Source organism: Saimiri boliviensis, chromosome 1, assembly GCF_048565385.1.
Source record: "Saimiri boliviensis isolate mSaiBol1 chromosome 1, mSaiBol1.pri, whole genome shotgun sequence".
NCBI lineage: Eukaryota > Metazoa > Chordata > Mammalia > Primates > Cebidae > Saimiri > Saimiri boliviensis.
The window spans coordinates 11,741,467-11,765,457 of NC_133449.1; the positions used below are offsets into that span (position 1 = coordinate 11,741,467).

At 42.0% G+C, this 23,991-nt stretch overlaps 1 pseudogene; it reads left to right on the plus strand.

Annotated features, from left to right (window-relative positions):
- Positions 1-7,387: 7,387 nt before the first annotated feature.
- LOC101038121 (cAMP and cAMP-inhibited cGMP 3',5'-cyclic phosphodiesterase 10A-like) lies at positions 7,388-9,750 on the plus strand (annotated as a pseudogene).
- The last annotated feature ends 14,241 nt before the right edge of the window (positions 9,751-23,991 follow it).

A 23,991-nucleotide genomic window follows, 5' to 3' on the forward strand; every position in this document is an offset into this window, starting at 1 on the left:
GGATACTTTTGGCCTTGAGAATAATGATTATAAATTTATAGAACTCAAATTACTTGCATTTTCCCATATGAGAAAGATTTCACTCAGCCATTATCTCCTCTAAGAGAGCTTCCTGCAGCCCTCGTCCCCTGTGGTTAGTTGTAATCCCTTCTGTATGTATATCAGTTCTCATAAAGGATTGTGATTGTCTATCTCTCTGTGTTACCTACTAACTGAACTCAGTGAATATTTGCTGAACCAAAGTAATCCACACTCCTAGGTGTCCTAGTTTCCTAGGCACAGACTGGGTGGCTGAGAACAACCTAAGGCCATCTCTCCTTTCCGGAGGCTGGATGTCTAAAATCGCGAGCAATGCCTTGCTCCCACTGAGATTCTGGGGAGAATCCTCCCTTGCCTCGTTTTAGTTCTTGGTGGTCTGCTGCCTTCTTTGGTGCTCTTTATCCTGCCGATGCATCACACATGGCCTCTGTCTTCACATGGACATCTGTGTCTCTTCCCATCACTTCCCTCTGCATGTCTGTATCTGTGTCCATATCTCCCTTTTATATAAGGACACCAGTCACTTGGATTAGAGCCCACCCTAATGACCTTATCATGGTTAAATCTGCAAAGACTCTGTTTTCTAAGGTACTGAGGGGTTGGATTTGAATGTATGGTTTGCTTAGTTATATCATTTTTGCTCACAACAGCCCGTGTGGGGCTGAATTAGGGTAGGGTAGATATCACCTCCTTAGAATAAGAGAAATAATGGAAGTCCAGAAAGTTTATATTGCCTTGTACAAGGGCACTGGCTAAGAAGTGCTGAGGCAGGAGGTTGGCCCCTGGTGTAGGTGACTCCACAACCTTCATGTTCCATCTGCCCTGGCCTGGGGGACAGCTCTAGGAAGGTTTTGATTCTTATTCCTGTTGATACCTGAATAAATCATCTTCTTCAATGACTACCCGCCTCCCTTTAACTTTTCTGTCTTCTGGCTTCTTAGGCCAAAAGACCAGGGGTGTCAAGACAGAGGCAGCCGGCAGAAGGAACACTGGTCTCTCTGCCACGCTGCACAGGTGTCTGTGTCTGAGCTGTCTGCTGAGTGTGTCGGGGCTCTGAGATGCTCCTGTTCTCCACAGAGGGCCTCTGGCTTTCAAAGCTGTAAGGGCTTCATCATACTCTCCTCTACCTCCTATGAGATCCTCATCATAAATGGGGCCATGAAGGTCTCCTGCTGCATGGGACCCCGAAATCAACCAAACCAGTAGGCCGGACAGGTGCTTGTCCCAGCAGGCAGAATGCATTCAAGGGCGAGAGCCACAGAGGAGTCACTTTGGAGTCTCTGGGTTTGCAGTGGCCGCTCTGACTTCTTACCACCCACCCGAAGAGGCACGCGGGCTGGTGGGGCAGGGACCATGCTGGCTGTTTCTGTCAGCTGAGCCACAGAAGGGAACCGCAGGGCCCTGAGGGTGACTTGGCCAACCACAGGGGCTGGCAGCAGGAGGGGCTATGGGGACAGCAGGATTTGGGTTTCCGCTTTCTCACAGGAAGACTCAATTGATGGCCTCAGGACCTCAGGGGTCCTGCCGAGCAGGGGTGATTCAGCTTCCTTTGTGTGCATGGTGGCCTAGCTGGGGGGAGGGGCCCCTTGACAACGCAGGGCTCCTTCTGCCTCTTCTCACTCCACTTCCTGCTCGAGAAAACCTCCGGTAATTATTGCAGTCCCCATTTACCTTAAGACTTATCAGAAAAAACAAGTTTGCACTTCTAATTTCTACAGCATTTGACACTTTATGAAAACACTTTCTTACACATTGGTTCATCCAATGTTCACACCAACTCTGTGATGGTAGGGAGGCTATTGTCACCACAGATGAAACATATGATGACAGTGAGACCCAGCTGAAGTAGGGGATTTGTCCAAGGCCACAGGGTTTGTTGGCAGAGGGCTGGTGCTCGAGTCCATGATCCTAGGATACTCATCCGGGACCTTTGTATACTTTCTTGGGAATGCCTCAATATATTGCTCTTTCACTGTGCTCATCACATATTCCAAAAACTGTTGATTGAGTAACTGATCATAATCTTCATTCATGTCAGAAGAAGGCTTAGGGAGTGAAAAGACACGGGCCTTAGAGAGGCAATTCAGTGTGAGGTACGCTGAGACCCTTATGAGCTATGTGACATTACATACAGCAGATGTTCCCCGAGCTGCAGTTTCCTCTGAAGAAGGAGGCTAATAATGCTTATTTTCAAGTCAGTTCTGAGATTTATATGAGATTATGTGTGTCAAAGGCCAGCTCAGTACTTGCTGCATAGAAGGTACACACAATGTAAAGCTCTTTTGTTGTCCTTACCATCATACTTAGCTTCCGAAATGCACGAGAGTTAACCAAATCTCACCGATATTTTCTTTATACGTTGAACAATATCTTTGCTTAGTGATATTTTAAAATTTCTAGACAAAAATACACGAAATAAAGTAAAATATAGTCCTGGTTCATTTAAGCACTATTAAAAATACAGATTACATCCCCTATGTGAACGCCCACTTTCAGCTCTCCACACACTCATCATTTCTTTAGACCTGTTTTGTGTGGCTAACATTTCTTGCCTTCTTAACACAGTAGAGCACATCCTCTGCTTTGGAGGATTCTCTGTGTTTCTTACTCTTCATTGGACCACTTGACTTTCATGTCCCTTCCTCTTGCTTGCAAAGGGTTACAGGGACACTCTCCAAAGTGGGGAAGGGACAGTAGGTCTTGAGTAATTCCAGACTCTAACATAATGCTTATCTTTTGGGTAAATGCATAAGCAGTCAGGAAGATCCTTTAAAAAATACTCTTCGTTTCTTCTACCAATTGGATATCTTCTGTGTGATAGCAAATTAACTTTCAAGTTAAATATATGTCCAGGAAAGATCAAAACTATTAGTGCCGCTACCTTAGACTTCAAACTCCTTGCAGTTAGAAATGATATTGTAATCATTATCATATGCCTATATCCAGGTTCTCACTAGATTCTTAGTGAATGGCTCTTGAACTTGCATGATTCATTCATTCATTCATTCATTCATATAATAAAAAATATACCATGAATGAGCCACAGAAGTTCTGCAGATGCTTAAGATGGTATACCACTTTAAGAAGCTCCATTTTGGGGGTGAACATCAACTCGTACAGAGGAGAGGCTGAATAGAGACCAGGAGGTCAGTCAGGGAGGGACACTGGCATGAATAAGGAGGCGTAGGATTGAAGGGGATACTGTGCGTGTGCCAAGTTATTCAGTGTGTCTTCACTGGGTGCCGACCATGGGACATTAGAGGTAGAGCTGCCACCTCAAACAACCCAGAGCCGAAAGTAAGAGTGTAAGTCCTCTGTGGAGGGGCTACCAGAGTGCTGTGGGAGAGTGAGTGGGGCAGGTGACAAGGACAGTTCTGAGCAATCTAGACAAATTACTGGTTACTCAGGACAATTGCAATCCACATTCACATTTGGGAAAGGGGTGAACAAGATTAAAACCTGCAGAGAAGCAGGGGATTTGGAGATCCTACCTATGAATAGGGATCTTGAATGCAATGCAGTCGTTGCTGGGCTGGGTATGGAGGGTGGTGGAACCCTTGGGGAGGGAGGGGCTGTTTACTTTCATGGTTTGGAAACCTGTTTCTAGGGCCCCTGCCCAATTTCTTGATGAAGAGAATTTAAATCATTAAAAATGATCTTTTCTTCACAGAATTTCACTCTGATGGGGAGTGGGAGAATGTGTTTGAAATCGTACCCACTAATTATTATTTAGTGGTTTACTCTTTGTTCATTTAATACAGTTCATTGAACCCCTCTCCTATGCTGATCTTGAGCTGGGGGTTGAGAGGTGAAAGAGGGACTAAAATCTTTCTCTGCACTCTGAGGATCTTTCATTCTAGTGGAAGAGAGTGATTCATAAGTAATTATAAAGCACTGCGGAGAGTATAGAAGGGCAAATACATAAAGAAAAGCAGAGAAGGGAGTGGTTTATAATATTGACTGTCAGGGAAGCTTTACAGAGGATGTGCTGGGCAATAAAGGATGAATAGAAATTTTCAGGTTGGGAAGGAGAAAGTAGCACTTTAGGTTGTGAAGGGGCATGAATAATTACACAAGGGCAGGCAAGTGCATGGCTTGGGAAATAATGATCAGATTAGCATAACTGGAGTGCTACTGCCAGGTAATATACAGGAGGCCCAGTTCGATTCGCATCTCAGATAGACAATGAATACATTTGGCATGTCCCAAGTATTGCATGAGAAATGGTTACATTAAAAACACTATTTTCTGTTTACGCAAATTTAAATTTAAACTTGGTGTTCTGTGTTTTTATTTGTTAAATCTGGCAACCATAGACTAGAACATAAAGCAGATGAGACCACATTATATAGTTCTCTGAAAGTTCTTTAAAGTGGGAGAGCTCCAACTTCAATCTTGTGGAGTGGCCTTAGGAGGTTTTTAAACAGAGAAGTGATGTAGTCAAATTCCTGTTTTATAAATATTACTCTGGCTTCATGGAGGATGATTTAGAAAGTGGAGCCCTGGAGGCAAGATCAATAATTAAAAAAAGAGAGGAAAGGGATTCTGAATAAGAGCGTCAACTGAGGGATTTTCAGGGCGCAGGCTTGATATATTTTAGAGGTAGAAGCCAGGAGGACTTGCTGAGCAGGGGAGCATGAGGGGTGAGGGTTTGTGCTGCCAATCCTTTCTTATTACGGATATAGTATATTTGTCCTTCAAAGCTTATGACCTTCTGAACGTTCACTGTCAATAAAGATGTTGGATAGAGAGTCCTCTGGAGACCAGGAATTCTGTGCCATTAACCACGTAGCTCAGCCCTCCATTTCTTTAAAACACATACTCTGGCTAAACTCTGAGCTAGATAATCACATCTTGATTAAGTGGCCACGTCCACGCTGGGTACGGGTGGAAACACTTAGTGCAATAATGTTAGAGGGGTCTATAAAAAAGAATGGTTTCCATACTTTCTTTGGAGAGATTTATTTTTCAAAAGAAAGTGTATATTTTGGAAGGGAAGAGACATTGTTTATTTCTGGGATTAAATACAACTCCAGGATTATAGACTATATTTGGGTTCTTTAGATATGTTGCAAAGAATTCACAGACTCTTGGGAGAGAGACCCCTTGGTGACTCCATCCTGTTCCAGTGAGGGAAGCTCAGCCCAGAGAAGAGTTGTGACCTGCTCCAGGTGGCCAAACTTGGACAAGAGTAGAGGAGTCACAATGCCCAGTTAAAGTGCAACATGAATCGCACAGTTCTTAGGCTTTGTCTAACATTTAGAGTCTGGAAACACAGTGCATTTTTTATTCTCTGTAACTGCCAAGTTATAAAGAATGTAACTACCAAGTTACAAATAATTTATCCTTGAGATTTTTCAATTTGAACTCAAGTATTGATACAAGTTGCTTTTAAAAAAGGGTTTTCATGAAATTGTGTTATTGAGAAAGACCTACATCTTTATATACATGGACAGTCCTCTTGAAACACATTGACACAGCCTAATTTCGGAAGATTTTCAAAGTTTTTAGAGCTTGGACAAAGAAATGTTTATACAAATAGGAAATAATGGCTATTTGTTGAATGTATTTTCAGTTGTGGGATTCAGACATTTTGGCTAAGGCCAGCTTTCCTTTCAATAGACAGATCAACTTTCAGGGCCAAGTTGTGTTTAAAAGAATAAAGTGAAAATAGTGTATTTACATTTCAAGAATGAAACGTCTCTCCTTCTCAGAAGTCTCAGGAATGCTGTCTGGGACCACCGCCTGCCTTTGCTGCATTAATTCCAAGGAGAACAGACCACAGTGACTCCTTCCCTCATTTGGGTTTAAGGGATTTGTTTCTTATAAAAGACTCAACAAAACCCCCCCTCCTCCCCTAAGCAATGAGATACTAGGACCAAACAGGTCCTGAGTGTTGTGTATCTACTCCACATTCAATCCTCATGGCCAATTTGATTTTGTTTTTGTTTTTAATATTCGGATTTACTGGATATCTTTTACATCTCATACACAGCACCTCCCAGCACTTTCTAGAAGGAAAGCGTAAAAGAAGAGAGGGGTAGAGTTTCTAGAGCGAAGAGGTCCTGAGGCCAATTCTTCACTGGCATCACTTCAAAACCACACATGTTTTCCTGACATGTTTGCCCTAGTCCCTTCAAAGGGATTTAACACATTACTTGTCCCTGTTAATGAAGATGGAAAGTATTATAAAGAAATAAATGCTAGTCACCAAGTGAGATCTCGAGACAGTAAGAACCCTCAGATGACTCTTAAAGATGGTACAGAACACACTCTAGATAAACCCATCCATGACCTCTCAGGCTTCCCAGTATCATCCCACACACCTGCCTCTGCCATTTTCCCCTGTTATAGCCCATCCATGTATTCAGCAGTCTTTCCTGAGGGCTTTCCATGCACCAAGCAGTGTTCTAGGCACTGGAGACATAGAAATGAAGGAAACTATCAAGCACTAGCCAAATATTTCTCACCCTGGAATCTACAGATACCCAGGGACCCCAAATTCTTAGATGTGAATTCTATGGGAATAGAAAAAAATTTTCTTTTCTTTTGATGTGATCTAAAAAATTTACATAAAATGTGGTTTGGATTGGTTAGATGATTATTGTTACACAGTCCTGCTATAAGACCTTGGTGTTTGGGTGTAGCTCTGTGTTCTGGGTCCTATCAGAGCCAATGATTGCTAACCTGACAGTTAATCTCCAGTGTACTCTCTATCAGGTTGGAGGCTAGTGGAAGTATTCTTGAGCTCTGCCAACATTCTGTTTTTTTAAACAGGTTGCCTATGTCCTCGTATTTAAGAAGCACTAGTGTAGTATCAGCACAAAACGGTTTTTAGACTCTTGTAGCCACCACACTGTTCCCAAACTGTGGTCATACTGGCCTTGAGGGAGGCAGAAAAATGGTCTCCCAAGGAGGCCTATGACCTAATACCTGGAATCTATGTGACATGTGCAGGTGGGAATAAGAAGATTATCCTGGATTGTCTGGGTGGGCTCAACATAATCATATAAACCCTTAGAAATAGATGAGGGGTATATACCCCAAAGAATTAGAGTTGGAATCCATTGGGAGGGCAGTTGGAATCTGTTGGGAGGGCAGTTGGTCAATCCTGGGCCCGAGAGTCTGGCCATGGGAGACCCCATCAGCCTGTTACCTTTGCCTCCAGGTAGAAGGAAAGTAATCTAAGGTGCAAGTCTGCATTCCTAGGCAAGTTTGTGTAACTGATGCCAAACTGGGGAGGAAGGCTGTGGAAGAGGCTGTGGAGGCCCGCTCACCAGCGCCGGGTTGTTGGCCAGAGACGCACTCCTGCTCCTGCCTGTGACCCAGCAGTTGCTGGTTAACTGGTATGGCAACATTATATGGCTTTACCAATGAAAAAGTGAAGGCATATCTTTCTCTTCACCCCAAGGTATTAGATGAATTTGTATCTGAAAGTGTTTGTTAGTGCAGAGAGAGTAGAGAAATGGCGGAAGCGGAAGAACAACAAATTAGAAGATGAATCGGCTCCTAAGGAAGTCAGGAGGTGCCAAGATACGAATATGCAGGGAGTTGTATATGAACTAAACAGCTACATAGAACAATGGTTGGACACAGGAGGAGACAACCAGCTACTCCTCTATGAACTGAGCAACATCATAAAAATAGCCACAAAAGCTGATGGACTTGCACTGTATTTCCTTGGAGAGCGTAATAATAGCCTGTGCATATTCACACCACCTAGGATTAAGGAAGGAAAACCCCGCCTCATCCCTGCAGGGCCCATCACTCAGGGCACCACCATCTCTGCTGTATGTGGCTGACTCCAGGAAGACACTGTTCGTAGAAGACATCCTTGGGGATGAACGATTTCCACAAGGTACTGGACTGGAATCAGGGACTCGCATCCAGTCTGTTCTTTGCTTACCATTTGTCACTGCAGTTGGTGACTTGATTGGTGTTCTTGAGCTGTATCGGCACTGGGGCAAAGGAGCCTTCTGTCTTAGTCACCAAGAGGTTGCAACAGCAAATCTTGCCTGGGCTTCGGTAGCAATACATCAGGTGCAGGTATTCAGAGGCCTTGCCAAACTGACTGAATGGAATGACTTTCTACTCGATGTATCAAAAACATTTTGATAACATAGTTGCAATAGATTCTCTGCTTGAACGCAGAACAATATATGCAAACAACCTGGTGAATGCTGGTCATAGCGCATTTTTCCAGGTAGGCCATAAGAACAAAGAGTTATATTCAGACTTTTTGATACTGGAGAGGAAAAGGAAGGAAAACCTGTTTTCAAGAAGACCAGAGAGATAAGATTTTCAATAGAGAAAGGAACTGCTGGCCATGTGGCAAGAACAGGGGAAGTCCTGAGCATTCCAGACGCCTATGCAGACCCACGTTTTAACAGAGAAGTAGACTGGTACACAGGCCACACCACGTGGAACATCCTGTGCATGCCCATCAGCCGAGGAAGCGTGATAGGTGTTGTGCAAATGGTCAACAAAGTAAGTGGCAGTGCCTTCTCTAAAGCAGATGAAAACAACTTGGAAATGTTTTCTGTCTTTTGTGCTTTAGCCTTACACTGTGCTAACATGTATCATAGAATATGTCACTCAGAGTGCATTTACCCGGTAACGATGGAAAAGCTGTCCTACCATAGCATTTCTACTGCAGAAGGTGGCAGGGCCTCATGCGATTCACCCTTCCTGTGCGTCTCTGCAAAGAAATTGAATTATTCCACTTTGACATTGGTCCTTTCGAAAACATGTGGCCTGGAGTTTTTGTCTATATGGTTCATCAGTCCTGTGGGACATCCTGCTTTGAGCTTGAAAAATTGTGTCGTTTTATTATGTCTGTCAAGAAGAACTACTAGCGAGTTCCCTATCACAACTGGAAGCATGCGGTCACTGTAACACACCGCGTGTACGCCATACTTCAGAACAACCACACGCTTTTCACAGACCTTGTGCGCAAAGGACTGTTGATTGTGTGTCTGTGTCATGACCGGGACCACAGGGGCTTTACTAAAAGCTACCTGCAGAAGTTCAACCGCCCTCTGGCAGCTCTCTACTCTACCTCCACCGTGGAGCAGCACCACTTCTCCCAGGCGGTGTCCATCCTCCAGTTGGAAGGGCACAATATCTTTTCCACCCTGAGCTCCAGTGAATGTGAGCAGGTGCTTGAGATCATCTGCAAAGCCATCATTGACACAGACCTTGCTTTATACTTTGGAAACAGGAAACAGTTGGAGGAGATGTACCAGACGGATCACTAAATCTTAATAATCAATCACATAGAGACCGTGTAATTGGTTTGATGATGACGGCCTGTGATCTTTGTTCTGTGACAAAACTGTGGCTTGTCACAAAATTGATGGCAAAAGATATATATGTAGAATTCTGGGCTGAGGGTGATGAAATGAAGAAATTGGGAATACAGCCTATTCCTATGATGGGCAGAGACAAGAAGGATGAAGTCCCACATAGCCAGCTTGAGTTCTACAAGGCTGTAGCCATTCCCTGCTATACAACCCTCACCCAGGTCCTCCCTCCCATGGAGCCTCTCCTTAAAGCATGCAGGGATAATCTCAGTCAGTGGGAGAAGCTGATTCGAGGGGAGGAGACTGCAACTTGGATTTCATCCCCCTCCGTGGCTCAGAAGGCAGCTGCACGTGAAACTGAGCCCTGATCACCTGACACGCTGTCCCACCCACAGATCCTCATCTTACTTCATTGACATTTTTCCTTTTTTTGGGGGGGAGGTGGGGGGAACCTGCACCTGGTAACTGGGGTGCAGGCCTCTTCAAGAGGGTAACATCAAGTAAATAAGTCGAGCAAAGGACTTCCTGCCAGTCTCTTCTGTGAGGCATCATAGACACTGAACAACCAGGACCACCCCATGTTCAGAAATCAGCTGGCCAAGTGACTCCATTTAACTTGCAAACCAGCCTTTTCTAATAGGCTGATATTGCTGAGGCCTTAATGGAAATGGACAAAAATTCTTCAGAAGGGGTACCTTTTCCATTGTATCTTTCTAATAAAGATTGAAATGGTAAAAAAAAAAAAATTAGAAACAGGTACTCTAACACATCTTCATACTTGCACTAATCACAGTAGCCAAAAGGTAAGAACAACCCAAATGTCCATCAACAGATGATTTCATAAATGAAATGCTGTCTACCCAGGCAATGGAAAAGGATTCAGCCACAAAGGTCTGAAGTACTGATCATATCATGGCCTGGATGAACCTCTCAAACAATATGCTAAGTGAAAGAAACCAGACACAGAGGGCCACATACTGTATAATTCTATTGATATTAAATCTGTAGAATAGGTAAATCTATACAATCAGAAAGTAGATTGGTGGCTGCTAAGGGCTTAGGAGAGGAGAGAATGGGGGTTTTAATGCTTCATGGGTCAGGGATTTTACTTCGAAGTGATGAAAATGTGGTTTGCACAGCATTGTGAATGTAGTAAATGTCTCTGAATTGTTCACTTTTGTTAATGTTATGTTATATGAATTTCACCTCAATAGAAAAAAAAAAAGAGTGGAAGAGATACAGAGAGGTGTCGGTCAGGGAGATGCAGCAATAGAAGCAGAGGCAGGACACATCCCAAGTGTGAGAGGGACTCATCCCATTGCTGCTGATTCTGAAGATAGATGAAGACTCCAAGCCAAGGAATATAGGTGGCCTCTGGAAACTGGGAAAGACAGGGTCTTAGCTGACAGCTGTCAATCAAATGGAGATCTTAGCCCAGAACGGGAGGGAACTGAATTTTATCAACAACCCAAAGGAGAGAGAAAAATGCATGCAGAATGGAATGCAGTCCTCAGACACCTTGCTAATTGCCCAGGGAAACCTGTACCAGACCTCTGACAAAACAGTAAAATGATCATACATTTGTGCTGTTTTAAGTCACTAAATCTGCTATCGTTTTTTGACAGCAGTGATAGAAAATAAATAAGGACTCCTACGTAGAGTTTCCTTTTCTCTCCTCTTCATCAGTCAAGCCCATCCTCTGCATGCTCTGACCAGGCACCAGTGCTCTGAGGGCTTCTGTGGAGTGGCCAGGCTTGGCTGGGGAACTGTCCCCTGTTCTCCCAAAGCCCTTGTGTTGATTTCCGTAGCTACACCTAAACACTTGGCAAGCGGCCTGTTTACTCACTTGCTGTTCTTCCTACATTGCACTGTGAGTTCCTAAGGTCCTCCTTGTTATTGCTGTCAGCACCCTGTCCACATCCTTTGGTCCTTATTGTCAAGACAGTCGAGGTGTAATTAACAACTCCCCATCTCCTCTCAGCAGTTCTCAGCTGAGGCATGATGGGAGTGGGTGTATAAATACCCCAGCTCCTCATTCCTCAAGTGGGATAGCTCAAAGACCTGTGTTTTATGTCACTTTCACCAAGCTTCTCTGCTTTATTAAGCATCATTCATTCACTGTGTTAACAGGCTTAGTAACACATCCAGGGCTGGCTATATAATTTGTGAACATGTAGGGCCGCTTTTTAAAAAATCAAGGGAAAAGTGCTGTTAAGCATATTAAAATGTAAACTGTTACCTTTTTTCCATGGCCTCTCCCTAAATTTGTCATGGTATTTAAAAAAAATGTTATTTAATGTTGTCCTAAGTAAGGAAAATGAAAAATTTAAATTATTAGCAATGAGTTTTAACATCCATCTTTATAGTGTGCAATGTCAGTTTTAAATACAAATATGAGAGCATTTGACTAGTATGTGGAATTACCAAAATTATACAGCTTGTATTCTACAGCTCATATACTAAAGGATGAAATCATTGAGAATTTCAAGCAGAGACCCCACAGTATTAAATCAAGCAGGAGCCCTTCATGGCATGCGGCCTGCACCATCCCACAGCTAATCCGCCTTAACAGTGGGATTGCCCAGGTTGCATGCCATGAAGCCCCAGACAGGCCCTTTGCCGACTGCCTTCCCACCCATGTATCATTTCTCTACCTTCTTGACAGTATTCTTTTAAAATTTACTACCTGCATGTGAACCCTGCTCTCAGGGTCTGCTTTTCCCAGGGGAATTCACTCTATATGCCATCATCGTATTCACATTATTGGCACAGGAAGATGGTAAGTAAAGGCTTAGAGATTTGAGCCTGGTGTTTTCAGTGAGACTGTGGTGGCTGCATCTTGGGGTGGTTGTAGAAGCCTCCCTGGAGCAGGTGAGGAGGAGATGCGTAAATAGGCGAATTAGTTGGAAGGGAGTGGAGGGGATTCTACCTGTTGTGACTGAGTAGTGCTATGAATCTGTAGGTAGGGACGTGGTAGTGGCCTTCAAAAGGTCCTCCAAGGTAGCTTTCAAAGGCTGTCACATGTCATCACATGTGAGGCTCAGCAAACCAATGAAGTGGAAAGGTAGATGGAATTATAATCATTTTGCAGATGAAGGAACTCAACCTCAAATGTCTTAAATGCAAGGGAATGGTGGAGCCTGCATGAGAAGCCAGCTCTTTTGATTCCAGAGCCATTGACTTCTCACCACATCATATCCCTTCAGAGCATCCAAAGATCAGAGAGCAGTGGAGCTTTAGGTCAGAAGAGCACAGTGGGGCCCCGTGCTCAGGCCCATGCACAGCCAGAGTGGGTATTGCCTTCCTTGTTCTTTATCAAAGATGACCCAAGGTCCTGGATTTAATATACATTAAGACTTCTTTCTTCAAGAGAAGAGAAAGCTGACTTTGGTCATTTGGGGTTAAAAGCATCTTTGCTGGTGTGGTGACTAGATGAATGTAGAAGGCTTCTGCCTTTATTTCTATCTCTGATTTTGCAAGTGGGGCCCTGATAGAAAATCAGCTCATGGTTGGAGGTGAGGAAGGTGATTTTAACAGACAGGAACAGGGTCGTAGGGTCATGGCTGCCGGCGATCCAGGGTATCGAAGTGTCTGGCCCAGGGGCAGGGTGCCTGGAGGCGTGGTGTTACATGGCCTGAAAATTTCATCTTGGAAACCTCTAAACTTCCCTTACAGCACCAAGAAAAGAGGAGTCAAATATGTTGTAAGCTACTTTGTTCTAAAACTTGTTCTCTTTATATTTTCTTAACTTCTGTAAAAATAAAATAACTTTAACATGACAGCCATTTGTGAAAATATAAGTCAACAAAAATGGAATTTGTAAACTTGAAGTGAAGCAAATGTTTGGATTATTTTGTTTCAATTAAGATGCCACGCCTTTCAAGAATAAGGGGACTCTGTTCTATTCTGCATTTAGAGGTATTATGCCCCAAGATTACCTTTAAAAGAGGCAGAAAATGAAAGGAAAGGGGAAGGTAAGGAAGGAAATGGCTTTGAGGAGAGGAACAGTGCAACTGGACAGCACACTTCTGAGCATAGAGGCCTGAATTCAAATCCTGTTCTGTATTCACCAGCTGTGTGATACTGGCTTTTAACCTCTATGAGCTTCAGTTTCCTCCTCACTACAATAAATATGATCATACCTACAGAAGTATGTTTATGGGTATAAATATAATTGTACCTATATTTCTGAGAAGAGGGGAGGGGCCCATAGTAGGATTCCAAGTCCAAGTTGGGTTCCTCAGAACTAAATGCACACACCATATTTTTTTTCGGGGGGGAATGATGAATGGATAATGTACATAATTTTTCCTGGTACAGAAGGGACCTTTGGTAAAAAAATTAATAAATGAATGAATACTTGAAATTATTATTTCTGACTTGCTGTGGACCACTCCTCAGTTCCCAATGTACCTCTAAGAATCTGTGATTCCCTAAGATAGTGTCATTGTATGGTGGCATCCAGGACCTAATTTTTTCAGCAGTTGACTTCATCTTCCTTGATCATGCTGGGCTTTATCACAGGAGTTGAGACGGATCCCTCATTTATTCAAAAATAAATGTACACTAGAATTTGACCATATCCTAGGTACTGGATCAGGAGGAAGGGTAATGAGATAAGGAAGACTGGGTCTTGGCTACCTGAGAAGGTCACAGTCTTATGGGACAGACACAAAGGAGGGAGCCACAGATTCTGTTTGGGGGTGGTGCGGTGAGAGAGGAAGTGTGAGATGGAAGGTTTCCAGAAGAGAGGGCACTTTCCTTGAAAAGCTGTAGGACTTATATAGACAGTCATGGCAGTACTGCTCCAGGAAGAGGAAGCACAACCTCAAAGGTGACGGGGACCGGCCTGATTTCATCACTGCGTATTCCAGGCTCTCTGTCAATGATTTGCTGAATGAACGGATGCTGGAGATGACATTCCTGCAAGTTGCCAAAACAGCACTGACAGACAGGCTGTTCTGAGCCCGTTTAGTGCTCATTGCTCCACAGTTGCATAGACGGAAGGGTCTCCCTCAGTGTCTCCTCCTGGGGCCTCTTGTCCTGGCCGTGAGCTGAGCGGTGGTGATGGGGACAAGGCAGCTGTCTGTTCCCCTCCTGCCAGCATCTCTCGTCTGCAGCAGACCTTGGTCTGTGTCCTGTCCTTGTTATTTCAATAACAAGGAATCTTGGCTGCCCAAATGCTACATCAACTCAGCAGGCTGACTGGGCCCCAAGGCCGGTTTAGATAGAAAACTGGGAGTTGTCTTCCTTGAATGGTAGGATGTGAAGGATCTGAAGCTGCTTTCGTAGCCAGATTCAGGGACAGCTCATAGGCCTGTGGCCCATTGATCTCTGAGCGGAAGGGAGGGGCCCATAGTAGGATTCCAAGTCCAAGTTGGGTTGTTCAGAACTAAATGTACACACCAGTACCAGCTCAACATTACTCTGAATTGCCAATTTAAAATTCCTGCACTCCAATCTCTCACCTGCAGCACCTTTGTAAAAAAAAATGCACTATTCCCCAGCCCCCAGAAATCTGGGTTTGAGTTCCAGTTTTGTCACTTGGTATTAGTGCAGAGGCCTTGTATGGATCTCTTAAAATCTCTGTGCCTCAGTGACCATATTGCCAACACACGATAGGCAGGTGTATTACATGGACAGTGTGCTGCGTTCCTTTTTCTGTGTGACATATTGTCCATACCTCATGAGCAAAGGATGTGTGTATAACAGTCCTCTAACTTCTCTGAACCTCAACATAAAAACAGCAGAAAGGTTTAACGATCCGCTTTTTAGTTTAAAGTTGACTTTCTTGAAGCATAATTTATATATAATAAATTTCTGCCTTTTTAGGTTTAGAGTTATGTGAGTTTTAAAAAAACTGCATAGAACTTGTAACTACCGTTGCAGTCAAGATATAGAACATTGCCATCAGCTAATGCATGCGGAGCTTGATACTGAGGTGATGGGTTCATAGTTGTAACACACCACTATGGCACACGTTTCCCTGTGTAACACAACTGCACATCCTACACAGGTATCCTGGAACTTAAAATAAAAAAGAAAAAATAAAGGCTGAAGGGAAGAAGAAAAAAAGAACGTTTTCATCATCCCCAATGTTTCATTGCGGTTCATACCTTTCCTCCACCCACACAGCCCCTGGCAACCAGCAATGTTTTTGCCTTTTCTAGAATGTCATTCAATGAAATTACGCAGTGGATAGTGGCTTGAGTCTGGCTTCTTTCACATAGTGTAATGCACTTGAGATTCATCCATGTCATTATATTTAGCAGGAGTTTCTTTTTATGATTCCATTGTTGCAGATGCATACTAGTTTGTATATCCATTCACCAGTTGAAGGGAAGTTGAGTTGTTCCAATTTCTGGGGACCATGAATCAAGTTGCTATAAATATTTGCAAACAGGATTTTGTGTGCATACATGTTTTTGTTTCTCTTCAGCAAATACCTACTCGTGGGATTGCTGAGTTTTACGGTAAGTCTATTCTGATGTTTATAAGAAACAGATCAACTGTTTCATGAAATGGCTATGCCTTTTTACTGATTTGCTGTTTTAAAAAAGTCAATTTTATTTTGAGATATTTGTAGAACAACTTGCAGTTGTAAAGCAGACTACAGAGAAATACTGTGATCCAATGGACCCTTACTCAGTTTCCTTCTATGATGAAACCCCACAAAACTGTAGAACAGTATCATAATCAGGATGGACACTGCTATAGTCAAGATAAAAATATTTTCACCACTAAAGAATCTTTTTTTTCTTTCTTTCTTTCTTTCTTTCTTTTTTTTTTTTTTGAAATGGAGTCTCACTCTGTCACCAGGCTAGAGTGCAGTGGCTCAATCTTGACTCATTGCAACCTCTGCCTGCCAGGTTAAAGCAATTCTCCTGCCTCAGCCTCCCTAGTAGCCGGGACTACAGGCATGCGCCACCATGCCCAGCTAATTTTTGTATTTTTATGAGAGATGGGGTTTCACCATGTTGGCTAGGATGCCCTTAATCTCTTGACCTTGTGATCCACCCGCCTCGGCCTCTGAAAGTGCTGGGATTACAGGCGCGAGCCACGGCACCCGGTCCCAAAGAATCTTTAATCTGGCCCGTTACAGCCTTCCCACCCCAGCCTCACTGATAACCAATAATCGGATATTCATTTCTATCATTTTCTGTAACTTCTATTGCATCTATCAAGATTTATGGAATCATACAATATGTAACCTTTTGGGGTTGGCTTTGTTCATGCAGCAGAATTTCCTGGAGATCCATTCAAGGTGTTGCTTGTAACAACAGCTGGTTCCTTTGCATTGCTGAGTGGTGTTCCACTGTGCGGATGTACCACAGCGTGTTTAGCCCATTCACCAGCCGGAGGAGATCTGGATTGTTTTCCAGGTTTGGGTTATTACAAAGGAAGTTGCTATAAACATTTGTGCACAGGCTTTTATGCAAACATGATTCTCTTTTTTTTTTCTTTTTTTCTTTTTTTTCTTTTTTTTTTTTTTTTCCACTCTTGTTGACCAGGCTGGAGTGCAATGGTGTGATCTCGGCTCACCGCAACATCCGCCTCCTGGGTTCAAGCGATTTTCCTGCCTCAGCCTCCCAAGTAGCTGTTACAGGCATGCACCACCATACCCAGCTAATTTTGTATTTTTAGTAGATATGGGTTTTCTCCTTGTTGGTCAGGCTGGTCGTGAATTCCTGACCTCAGGTGATCCACCTGCCTCAGCCTCCCAAAGTGCTGGGATTACAGGCATGCGCCACCGCACCCGGCCTACATGTTTTTATTTTCTGGGTTACATATTTGAGATGCAATCGAAAGATTGTATGTGAGATGCAGATTGTTTAGTCAGAAATAGCAAATGGTTTCCCAGCCTGGTTGCAGCATTTTCCATTCCCACCAGCAATGCCTGAATGATCCAGTTTCTCCACAACCACACCAGCTTTTTGCTTCTTCAGTTTTTCATGGGTATTTACTTTGCTCAAAGGGATCAGAAACATGCCCTTAAATTTAGTCATTTCTACAACTGAAAACTATTATTCCTGTTATGTTCTTCATTGTGTAACTCAGTGTCCCTTAGGTAAAGTATTGTCAAAAGCAGGACCAGACAAGGATAAAAGTCGGTCTTCCCTGTAAATTAGCATGTTTGATTTGACACTCGGAGCTCTACCAGGCACTGTGTTTCCGTTTTCTCCTGGGGGCTGTAATAAACAAGTATTATGTTAACTGTCAGTGCTTCCCGTTAGCCTCCTTTCATGGCTTGTTCATGTCCTTTTTACTATGCTTGCTATAAAGTATTCATTTACCCAAATCTTTTGGGCACTTCTTCTCCATGCTCCTACACTTACTGAATCAATCATGGTGCTTATAAATCTGAACTGTAATCATGCTCCTGTAGCTATCTCACCCACTATATGAGGATCTCCGTCAGAGAGACACCCCTCTCTCACTGCCCTATTTGCACCCCCAAGATGTCTTCTAAATACTTTTCATTCATTTCTTGGATATTTAAGAATCACTTATATGGATTTTATATGGGTTTTGCCTCAAGAAAGTCGTGATTTAGGTTAAAAGGACAGCAAAACTATGGTTCTGAATAATGATGAAACCATGTAAGATGTGATGAGTAATTTAAAAGAATTTAGATGCTTAAGGAGCTCAGAGATGGGAGAGATTGTATCTACAGTGGAGATATGAAAGGCTTATTTTAATGTTTTATGGCTTTTAAGAAAGCAATGTCTTCAGCTTTAACTATTTAAATTCTTTCAGGGATTAGATAAGAGTATATATAAATTGCAGTTACCCACAGGGAAGGTGCCATGGGAAAAAAGTCTGTGGGTTATTTAGGGAAGGCTGGAGTTGGGGCTGTGCCTATTGGTAATGGCAGAGCTGAGGAGGGACCCAGGAGGGTAGACACTGGGAGAAAGGAGAAGCATTGCCTCTCTTAAGAAAAACCAACTAGAGTTGAATACTAAGAGAATTATGATTTTGAGATAAATGAAGGCACATCTGAGGCTACTCTAATAAGCACAGTATTTTTAGAGATTCTGAAAGTTGGACTAGAAAGGGGTTAATGGCCCTGAGGCATCACAACGAGAATGCAGAGAACTGAGTGCTCCTCTGAGGTCCTGAGACACATGGGGCCCTGGACTGATGGGGTCCACCTGATTGCAAAGTCTCTTCTCTTTCTTATGTTCCACAAGCCTCTCAAGATCAATGAAGGCGATACACTGATAATGCAGGGAAGCCGCGGGGACCTCAAACCCTACTCAACTGGTGGCCGATACCTGATTTAGTTATTGACATTATTATTATTATTATTATTATTATTATTATTATTAGTTACAGGCCAACCTCTAAACAAACAAAAAAAAAAAGAAATGCCAAAGTAAAAGAAAGGGGTTCTTGAGGGCTAAGGAGGCCGAGAACTCTGGTGGAGAAAACAGAAACAGCTTCACCACCATGCTAATGATCCCCCTGGCTGCTTCTTTGAGGAATCTTTTGGGCCAGCAACTTCTAAAAAGATGGCCACTTGTTGCCAGGCTGGGTTTGACAATGGGGGCATTTGTGAATATATTGTTGTTTACTGAATTATGAACAACGAGAGAAGTTCCTCTCTGAACTCATCTTAAAGACCAGTTGAGCCTCAACTATTTCTTTTATCTTTTGTATTCCATAACCGTAGTTTCTTCTTTGCATTGACTGCTAGAAATTCAAAGGTGAACTTGTGGCACTAATGTTGTATATAGCTGATGTCCAAAGTTTGATCTCCACTTTTGTAGAAAATGAGTTCTATGGTAATTGTAATTGTAGCTATCGCAGTACCTAATATTAACCAAGAGCCTGCAGAATTTTGAGGTCTTTGTTAAGCTTTTTACAAATTTTTGTTAATTTTCATTACAGTGCATCTTGTCAAATGCCATTATTATTGTAATATGTAAGTATGGAAATAGAGACACAGTTAAACAACTTGTTCAAAGCCCCACAGCTATTAAAAGCCAGAGCCAGGATTTGAACCTATGAAGACTGGTCTGTCTTGAAGAAACTTGTATTATCAACTAAACATTATTATAATAAAATCCCCCAAAAGTACAAAAATGTAACGCAGATTTAGATTCAGTTATTCCAAATTTGTCAAATGCCCATGTGATCTTACACAAATTCCTCTTCATCATTTGAAAACAGAGCTGATGGCATCTGTCTCCTTGGTTGATTGGAGGATTAAATAACATAACATGGGTTAAGTAGGTAACAGTACCTATCAGCTGGTGCTAATGCAGTGATAGCAAAGAGTGTTCTGGACAAAGAGAAGACCTAGTTCTAATCCCAACTCCAGTTCCTTTAAGTAAAATAGGGATGGTCATCTTTTCACAAGCTCAGATAGGATCAACGACATGAAAACACTTTGTAAAAGACAAAATGGCTGAACAATGTCAAGGGCTGTTGATCTTAAGACGATGTTGGTCTTACAGACCTCCAAAAGGCCACAGGCAGGTGGCAGGGAACAAATAATGTCTATTGATTGTCTTTAGTGTTTTTGCAAACTGAGTATGAGTTGCTGCAGAGAAAACAAAATGATTTACATGGTTGTGGGACAGCAACTTGGCTGGGATTCTGTGCAGGTCTTGTTTGGAAAAGAGAGTTACTTTTGCCTTGGAGTATCTTGTAGGTACCTCAAACTCAATATATCCAAACGTGAACCCATTTTCTTTCATCTCAAACCTGATGCTTTCCTGGAGTTTTCATTCAAATAAAGCTACCGCAATCTACAGTGCTGCCCAGAGAGAAATCTAGAGTCTTCATCTGTGTCTGCCTTCTGCTTCCCTCTATCCCCAAGCACAAGCATTCTTGGTGACTGGGTCTGCTGAATTGGCCTTCGTGCTTCTCCTCTGACATGCTTCTATGTCGCTTTCTCCATTGCCAACACATGCCACATACAGAAACTGGCTTCTAAAGCTTCATCTCTAGTCCTAAAGAAGGGATGTTTGTTGTGATGATCATCATGTCCAACATTTATTGAATCTGTGTTACGCCAGCACATTTATATGTATATATATATATACACACACACACGCACAAATATATGTGTATTTCACTTATTTAACTTATGAAACACTTATATAGTATTTATGCCAAATGCTACTTTAAGGACATTATACATGTTAATCCATTTAATTCATATAACAACCCAATGAGGTAAATGGTATTATTATCCCCATTTTGCAGATAATGAAACTGAGGCAGAGAAGGTAAGCAATTTATCCAAGCTTACACCAATAGAAACTGGCAGAGTTTGAATTTGAACCTAAGATGTCTGGCTCCAGAGTCAGTGCTCAAGTACACGGGAGCTTGAGGAATAATCATAATAATAGTTGTTCTAAGTCAGCCATTTTATCTGGTTTTATAGAAAATGCAACAACTCTGAGATGCAAGCGTTATTACCCACATTTTACAGAGAAGGAAGCAGGTTTAAGGATCTTACAGAGAGAGCCGAAGGTCACACGTCCAGTAAGTGAAAGCAGAGGTGAGCTTCAGCTAGCAGTGTGAGGTTGAAAATGCAGACACCTGCTGTGCCTGCAAAGTACTGCTCTGTTTCAAGTTATGTCTTGGTATATTTTAATCTGGAAAAAAAAAAAGCCAAACCTTATAGAATTCCAGAAAGTCAAAGATGAGAGGGACCTATGGGAGCCTCTTGTTGAGAAACTTCTTATACAGATGAAATATCCTAGATCCAAGGAATTTAAGAAACTCCCCTGAAGGTTCATATTCAGGAAATATTAGAGTCACTCCTCACCCCTGTATCTTCCAAAATAAAACTCATGAGATATAATGAGGTTTTCTCACTTTTCATGGCAAAATCCAAAAACATAAAAGCATAAAAAGATATACACAGTAACAGTAATCAGCAAGCAATCATTCTCTCCTCTCTCTCTCTCTTTCTCTCTCGTGCGTGCTCTCTCTGTTTCCATTTGTAGCTAAAAAATTCCTATAATCAGCTACAAATTCTCACATCACCTCTACGTTCTTATCAGTTTTTGCAGCTGGGAGATAAAGACCCACAATATCTTTGACTCAAGCAGACAGTTGCAGTGACAAATCTTTCCTTCCTGATAGAGGCTGAAACCACAGGATGGGCCCCCATGTTATAGCCAGTGACAAGAAGGGACCAGACCAGATGGGAAAACGTCCATGTCATGGAGATGACGTGATTGTGCATGTGAAGCGTGGCCCCACTTCTGCCTCTGTGGCTTACCTGGGCCTCCCTTCTGACCTACTTCTCTGGTCACCAAAAGATGAGAGATGTTACACAGAGATGTCATAGAGCCAGATCTGATAGCATCAAGTCTGTTCCCATGAGATAAGCCTTCCCAAGCCTGCCCCTGTCAGTCACTTAGAAGGCCAAGGTGCTGCTTTAGTTAATTGAAACAACAGCCTACTATTAGCTGAGAAATGCCTGTCCCCTGCACATTTCAGGGTTTCTTGGTCTGGGTTGAAAGGCTGACATTCATAGTAATGAATAGGACACTTTTAGTCACTGGTCTATATCCCACAGGCATTCTGCCCAGGCATAATTGAGGAGGACAAGAAGAATGATAATAAGGGGACCCAAGACTTTATTCTTACGCATGAAGAATGCTGCTGGTGGTCACAGAGAAAACAATTTGACTTGTGTTTTTATTAATCCTCTGCCTGTGCATCTGGGATGAGGATGTAGATGCTAAAATTCAAGCCAGACTTCTCTGGTTTCCTTTGGTAACTGCTGGATTCCATCTTCAGAAAGAACAGAGCACCAGTTTCTTTGTTTATTTTCCAGAGTAAAATACTGATTCATGTAAATGAACCATTGAGGTAGCCCTTTTAGTTGACTTTGCTTTTTCATAATGATTCCTATTTTTCTGGAAATCCCAAAGCAAGTTTCTCAAGATGTTAATAATCTGGAATATTTCACATGTATTTCATGTTGGTTCCATACTGATTATAATCCTTTCAATAGATCTTATTTTGTCTTGCTTCCCAGTCTTTGAAAGTTGATTCTTTTTTACCTGATCAATGTTTACCAATCTTTCAAGATGCACCCTGAATTTTTTTAAACCTCACCGTTTCAAGGTTATTTTTGAAATGGGAAAATTAATTTTCTTGTGGGAGTTGGCAAAGTTTCCATTTTTTGGTGAAATAAGCATAAATGTGTATCACAGAGACTATAAGCACATGAAGAATAATCACCTTATGTAGAGCTTGATAAAATTTTATATACATCTATGTAATCACCATATAGATTAAGATAGAGAATATTTTAAGGACCCATGAAGTTCTTTTCCATTAGTACTCCACCTTAGAATAGTCACATTTTGACTTCAACTACTGTCAACTACTTCAACTACAGTCACATTTTGACTGTAATTTTAAGAAAAATTAGATTTTCTTATTCTTGAACTGCATATAAATATGGTTTGCACATTTTCTGTCTGGCTTATTTTGCATACACTATGCTCCAAAGATTCATCCAAATTATGTATGTATCAATGTTTGGTTACCTTTTTATTGGTATATAGTAGTCCATTATTTGACTGTACCACAATTCATATATCCATTCTTCTGTTGATGATCAGTGGAGATATTTTCAGCTTTTGGCAATTATGAATAAATCTGCCATAAATAATCTTGTTTATTTCTTTTTGTGGGAAAATGTACTCATTTCTCTTGGGTATAAAACAATGAGTGGGAATGGTGGTTCATAGAGTAGGTCTATATTTAGATTTAGTAGACACAACCAACTAGTTATTAACTGTGTTTGTAACAATTTATATTCTCAATATTTAAGATTTTTAGTGACAGTACATCCCCCCAAAACTTTGTGTTACCGTAATTTTGTTGTGTATTTTAGTTAATTTTTTAAGATAAGTGTTGATATCTTTCCATTTGTCTGTTAGACACTTGGGCATGCACTTTGACAAAGTTCCTGATTAAATCACTTGCCCCTTAAAAATTAAAGTTATTTGACTTTTTTCTTATTGGGCAAATCACTTGAACACACCCTTTAAAAGGAAGTTATGCAAAGAGCCAGTAAGTCCATTAAAATATGCTCTTTTCTTTTACCAACCTCACAAACAAAACAAAGATGAGGTATATCTTGACTTTGCCAACAGAGTGCCCTTGGCTCTGCTTTCTATTCACAGGTTTGATTGGAATCCCTTTTGAGCTAGAGCTAGAGCTGAAGGTAGATGGGCATGAGTGAGTCTGAACCCAATGCCCAGCTTCCGGAAAGCTGCCTCTTGGCACCCCTGTGCCCTTCCAAAATGGCACTTCCCCCTAAGCCTGCTATGGCTTTTGTGGTATTTGGAATGGGCACAAATTTTGATGCAAAATTGCCACTTTTGGCATTCAGGGTTCTACTTTTTACTACTCCTACTTACAGTTTTCTTGTGTAATCAGACAGAAGAAACATTATTTTAGCAATTGACACCAACATTCCTTGCTTGAACAAAATACTTAGATAAGTGGTTGGTGTAGAGGGTTTGTGTATTGACAACAGCTAAAATTTAAGGAGTTTTGCATGAGACAAGGGCAAGAATTGTATTGCTCCGGAAGGCAGAAAAGAGGCAGTAGAGAGGTGAGGGCTCCTAAGCCTCCTAAGGTCTTGCCAAAGCATTTTAAAATGATG